We start from the raw sequence: 6,639 nt of genomic DNA, 5'->3' as shown, positions 1-6,639 counted from the left end.
TCACCCACAGAGCAGGGCTGATCAGGGGGTTGGGACGCCCCACCCTGTCACACACAGAGCCACAGGGCGATCAGGGGGTTTGGGCGCTGCCCCCTGTCACGCTGATCCGGTCCCAGGAGGCCTCGCGGCTCCGCTGATCCCGGTGCTGGGAGGCATATTACCCTTTTACTATATAGGATAGAAGCCTGGGGGCCGGCTGGTTTGCCCTGAAGGTGTCCTGGATCAGGGTGGGGGTCCCCACTGGGGTGCCTGGCCAGTCTGGGTGAGGGGCTGAGGGCCATTTTCAGGCTGGCGGGTGACTGAAGCTCCCAACCGCTCCTTTTTTTCTTTTTTTTTTTTTCTTCTGGGCCAGCTTTAGCTCTGGCTCTAGCTCTGAGGCTTCCGCTGCTGGTTTGTTTCAGTTCTATAATCGAAACAATGTATAACTTCAGCTCTGAGATCCCAGCCGGCTATATTTGTTAGAATGTTTCAAACTGCCAGCTCAGAGGCAGCAGCGCAGGCGGGAACGTTGGAGTCAGCAGTCACTGGAGCAAGGAAGCCTCATGTTCGCTTCCAACTGCCTGGCTGCCTCCGCCATCTTGGCTGACAGTTAATTTGCATAAGGATATGCTGATTAGCCAATGGGAAGGGTAGCGGTCGTACGCCAATTACCATTTTTCTCTTTTATTAGTGTAGATATATATATATATATATATATATATATATATATATATGCATATATATATATGTGCGTGTGTGTATAACTATCATTTACAAAAATTATTTTTGCATTATTAAAAAAGTCCCACTGCTTCCATTCCCCGCAACCACTGCACTCCAGCCACTGTGCTCTACCTCCATCTTCGTCAGTGTTTTCACTGCCAATCTCAAAAAAAGTAATCAGATAGTTACGTGATTTCACAGCAAGTGCTCAGTGGTAGATACTCAAATGTCTCCTTTTATAAACACACACGTACAGCCTTACTGCTGACAAAAATATCTCTTACATTTGAAACTGAAGACAGACCATGTGAGTCCATATCAGTAAAATAGCCTTGCAACCTCTTTAACACGGAACAGGAGGCCAAAAGGCTCCAAATACCACCACATCTGTTCAGTGTCCTTGGACCTTTGTACCTTACACCTATTATACACACACACACACACACACACACACGTATATATATCTGGGTCCACAAATATAATCAGAGAGCAGTTGCTGTGTGGAAAAGTAAGAAGCTAATAGATTGGGGACAAAACTTATGTACTACTAAAGACATACAGAAAATTCAAATAAAGAGAGGACTTTAAAAAAATTTTATCATTGACTTAACCATATAAGTGTGAGGGAGAAAAAGTCATTGGAAAAGTGCATACCTGTCTAATACTGAAGAAAAGACTATTTGTATCTGATACATAAGATAAATTGTTCAAGTTCTGGTACCACTTCCTTCTTGTGTCAGGATTGCTCCCTTTGTGTTGCCAATGCTAACAGCAGCTATGTCACTATCTGTGCAAGTTCCAGTTCCACTGGTGGCAGTTTAATTCCTTCACTTATTTCAGAAGTGTTCCTTCTAATGCTGGGTAGTATCATTTGCAGCTGAATACACTTCTATATTTTAACTCACTTCTATATTTTCTGTCTATTCCAAACAAAAACTAATCTTTGGCATGACTCAAATATCCCAAGTGCAGCAGGAAATGATAAGCACATAAGACTTCTTTCAAATAGAAAGAAATGCCATCATCATTTTACATGGCATATATGAGAAACTGACATCTAAAAAAGGATACCACACTGCCACAATCAATAATTCTGTTAGTTAGTTGCTTTGTAGTCAAAGACAAACGCATCCATGCACCTATTTTCCAAAAGAACTACACCAAAAAAAATTGGTAAACCTGAAAATATTTTAAGAAGGAAACATCACAACCTTGGTTGACAAGAAGGTAGAATCTAGGAAACATTAAATTGAGATGTGGGTATACATATCTATTTCTTAATTTAGAAGTGAAGAAAATAACATTTATATTAAAGTTGGGGTTTATTCTACTTGAAGGTCTCTAATTTTTCCAATTATTATTAACTAGAGGCCCAGTGCACGAATTCATGCATGGGGGGGGGGTGTCTGGCCGGCCCACCCCAATGGGGGCCATCGGGGCCGGGCCAGTGGGGGGAAGGGGCGGCAGGAGGTTGGCCGCCAGCCCCACCCCCGATTGGGGCCCAAACGAGGCTGGACCAGTGTGGGGACACACGGGAGGTCAGCCAGCCCCATACCCAATTGGGGTGTGGGGGGCCGATCAGGGGAAAGGACAGCTGGAGGGAGAGGCCACGGGTGGTCGGCCAGAGAGCCTCGCCCCTGATCAGGTTGTGGGGACCGATCAGGAGCTAGGCCAGCCAGGGGGATGGGCCGCAGGAGGTTTGGGGGGGCAATCAGGGCCCCCATCGGGCCAGTTGGCTGCCACAGTGCAGGTCATAGTGACCGGGTCGTTTCAGTAGTTCAAGTCATTCCACCGTTCTGGTCGCTGGCATATATATATATGGACTAGAGGGGCCCAGTGCATGAAATTTGTGCACTCGGGGGGACCCCTCAGCCCAGCCTGTGCCCTCTTGCAGTCGGGAGCTCTTGGGGAAAGTCCATGGGGAGCGGGCCTAAGCCATCAGACGGACATCCTTAGCACTGCTGCGGAGGTGGGAGAGGCTCCCGCCACCACCACTACGCTCACCAGCTGTGAGTCTGGCTTCTGGTTGAGCAGTGCTCCCCCTGTGGGAGTGCACTGACCACCAGGGGACAGCTCCTGCATTGAGCGTCTGCCCCCTGGTGGTCAGTGCACGTCATAGCGACTGGTCATTCCACTGTTTGGTTGATTTGCATATTAGTCTTTTATTATATAGGACTAGAGGCCTGTTGCAGGAAGATTCCTGCAAGAATAGGGCTTCCTCGGGCCTATTCCTGCAAGAATAGCGCTTCCTGCGGCCGCCCCACTTGCTTCCCTCCCATCTCCGCCACCCCGCTTGCTTCCCTCCCATCTCTGCCACCCCGCTTGCTTCTCCGCAGCTTCGCTCCCTTCTGCAGCACTTAGCTTCCTTCTACACTGTCTTCAGTCTTCGCTCCGTGCCTGCATATGCAAATTAACCGCCATCTTTGTTGGGTTGATTTGCATAGTTGCTCTGATTGGCTGGTGGGCATAGCGAAGTGATGACCAATTTGTATGTTTCTCTTTTATTAGTGTAGATTACAAAGTTGAACTGCTCTACAAATTTAATAAATGTTGTTTAATAAAAAACAAGTTCACAAATGTACTTATACAGAGCAAAATTTGTGTTTACCACCAAAGTTATTTCTGAAATATAGATTTCTCAGTTTCATTTCATTGGATAGAGAATAATTTAAATGTTCTAAAAACAGATAATTTAAACTTGACAATGAAAAACACAATAAAAATATGGTTTAGTCTATTTTTTCTCTTGATCGTTTAATTCTGGGTAAGTCACATATTGGAACAACTCAAAGAGAAATGCCACATACAAATATATTGTATATAAACATATAAGCTCTGATTTTTAAAAAAAGTAAATAATATTGATGGATTCAGTATGAAAATCAGACAACTGCACAAAGTTACAGCATGTAAATAATACAAGTGTGACATTAGAGCATTAAGCACTAGTGTTTTTTGTGTATCTTTTTTTAATACCAAATAATGTGTTTTAATTTTCCCTCACTCCCAAATTTTGGTGTATGTATACAGGGAAAGAAAGACTTGCCAAATGCTTAATCCATGATAGCATGTGTTGTTCTAAGAACTATGAAAGCTAAGTCTGTCCACTTTTGAGACAGGTGAAATGCAAACTTCAACACGAGCCAAAATGTGTGCAAACTGGATAATCTCGTTAAGAATTTGAGATTAGTGGCTTTCTCTTTACATAAGGGATGTAAGTGGGGGTTTTTTTTGTTTGTTTGTTTTTATAAAGATTTGTGGGGGAAAGAGATGAGGAGTTGGAAAACCAAAGTGAAAAGACAAATGAGTTGCATGTGACTCCCTATAAACTTAATCATAGTCATTATTAAATTATGGCAGTTCAAAAACAAAATATAATTTTGAAAAACTGAGATCTTAAAATAAATGGAAGTACTTTGACAAATAAATTTAATGTCCCATTTAACTAAGAGATGAAAAAGAAAATTTCAAGCTCTCTCGGTGTCAAAACAAAGTTGGTTTGACTTAAAAACCTAGAGTCTGTAATAGTTACAGAAATCCTTCCTTTCTTTTTCCCTTACTTTCTTCCCTCCATTTCTTTCTTCTTCCAACCAAGAAATCCATTTGTTTATTTATGTAGTATTTCATATAGTCAAAAATATAGAAAATTTTTACCACTGGATTTCAAATTCTTCAGTATCTAGATTTTTCTTGGAGGCAATAATGCCTTCTAGGTATGTTTAATGTCACTTGTTTGGTTTTTTTTGTAAAAGTAAAAGTTTTGTGGGTAACATCAACAGCTAACATGTACATGGCAATGACTATGTGCCAGACACTGTTGTTTATAGATATTAAAATACCTGATCTTCACAACAACCTTCCTATTATTACTCCAATTCTACAGAGGATGCTGCCTGTGACCATGCAGCTTGTAAGTGGTCATGTTAAAGGGTGGGTGGCGGTGGGTGGGGCCCTGGCTGGGAAGCTCAGTAGGTTGGAGCATCATCCTGCACACAAAAAGGTTGTGAGTTCGATTCCTGGTTGGAGTGCGCATGGGAGGCAACCTACCGATGTTTCTCTCTCACTTCCTCCCTTCCTTTCTCTCTCTCTCTCTCTCCCTCCCTCCCTCCTTTTGTCTCTCTCTAAAATCAATAAACATATGTATCCTCTGGTGAGAATTTAAAAAAAGGAAAGGATGGATATGGCCCATCATGCTAACACTCAGTATGGTTTCAAAATGAAACCATAAAAAGCTTTTTTTCACCACAAATTCTAGGATATCCAACAACCCAGAAAAGTATTTCAGAGATTGTCACAGATCAAGAATGGAATAGCAGAAACTCCATATCCTAACAAATAATTTCTCAGAGATAGCAATTACTCAGTCTTTTATATCCCATTTTTGTTCTCCTGATCTCCCTAGTTATGATACCTTTCCTGGAAGTGAAACCCACAATTCACCTATTCTTTAACTTCTTATATGTGTTGATGTAGTTGTCACCCAATTATTTAATATAGGTTGTTCACATATTCCCAGATAAATTTTACCTTTTAAAGGATTTAATTCTGTCCTTCATTTATCTGGTTTCTCTCTGTATCTGTGCAGTTTACATTCAATATTATTTTGCATTAGTTTCAGGTGAACAAAAATATGCTGCTGGCTCACTGCAAACAATGACTCTAGGAAAGCACTGGAAACTAGAATGCAGTTTTGTAAGAAGCTTCACTTCTGTCAGTTTTCCTTGTTCCCTTATTATGGAAGGAATATAATGTGCACAGGGCTAGGATCCTAGGACATGTAACATCCTGCCTTCCACTAATGCTAAGTAGTGAACTGCACTAAGGAGCCTTCTACAAAAACTGTAGCACCAGGCACTGTAGGACTCTGTTACTCCCATAACCATAAGCCCCATAGACCCCACAGAACTCCTCTGGACTGTCTACCACAGACTGTCATACTGAATCTTTATGATAACCTGGGGGAAAAGAGTGCCTAACAGCCCCATCCATGGGGAGGGACTAAGTCTTAGAAAGGTCCATTGACTTGCCCAAAGCCCCAGAGCCAACAAGTGGCAGAGGAAGGTTAGGACACAGGTTGTTCAGCACCAGCGTCAACTGGCTTCCTCTCCACAGAAAGCTGAGCAACCTCATTCCCCTCCTTCACTCTGAGCTAGTTGACAGAGTATAAAACAGAATTACCCCTTTGCTCTTCAACAATGTGTAGAAATAAACACAAAGTTTTTTTTCTTGTTTTGTTTACTGGCCCCTGTTGCATATTTTTTATTTCCTTATTTTTAATTTTTTAAATTTTATTTTGCAAATAAGGACTACATTCAGTATTGGTTTGTATAGTTTCAAGTGTACAAAATAGTGGTTAGATGATCATATAATACTAGAGGCCCAGTACACGGATTTGTGCACATTGAAAGGAAATTCATTAGAAGGTGGCCAGCAGGGCAGGACTGGGCGAGATGGGCTGGACATGCCCTGGAGCCAACCTCCCACGGTCCCTCCACTGCATCTGTGGAGTGAGTGGGGTCCCTCTGGCAGATGGGTTCCCTCGGCCTGGCTGTGGAGATGGGGCTGAAACCAGCTCTTCAACATCCCCCAAGGGGTCCCAGAGTGCGAGAGGGCACTCTGCAAAGTTGCTGTGGTACAGGGTGAGCAGTAAACCAGATTCGGGGCTGACAATCCCTCAGCAAGGGCTGAAGGTGGAATCTCCCCGCCCCGTGAGGAATTGGGCTCCCTCCTCTCTGTTTCGAGGTGGGTCACCCGAGAACCACTGCTGCCAAGTCACTGCAGCTCGGCAGCTCCTGCATTGAGTGTCTGCCCCTGGTGGTCAGAGCAAGCCATTACGACTGGTAGATGGGTGGAGGAACACTTAGCATATTAGCCTTTTATATATATACTAGAGGCCCGGTGCACAAAAATTTGTGCACGCGGGGGGGGGGGGCGTGG

At 43.3% G+C, this 6,639-nt stretch overlaps 1 protein-coding gene across 1 annotated transcript in view; it reads right to left on the bottom strand.

The window, feature by feature from the left end:
- Positions 1–6,639, bottom strand: part of GMDS (GDP-mannose 4,6-dehydratase) — a 661,927-nt gene that overhangs the window by 495,154 nt on the left and 160,134 nt on the right. The window lies entirely within an intron of this gene.

Source organism: Myotis lucifugus, unplaced genomic scaffold (assembly GCF_000147115.1).
Source record: "Myotis lucifugus unplaced genomic scaffold, Myoluc2.0 scaffold_21, whole genome shotgun sequence".
NCBI classification, from domain to species: Eukaryota; Metazoa; Chordata; class Mammalia; order Chiroptera; family Vespertilionidae; genus Myotis; species Myotis lucifugus.
This window is presented reverse-complemented; position numbering and strand designations above follow the sequence as displayed.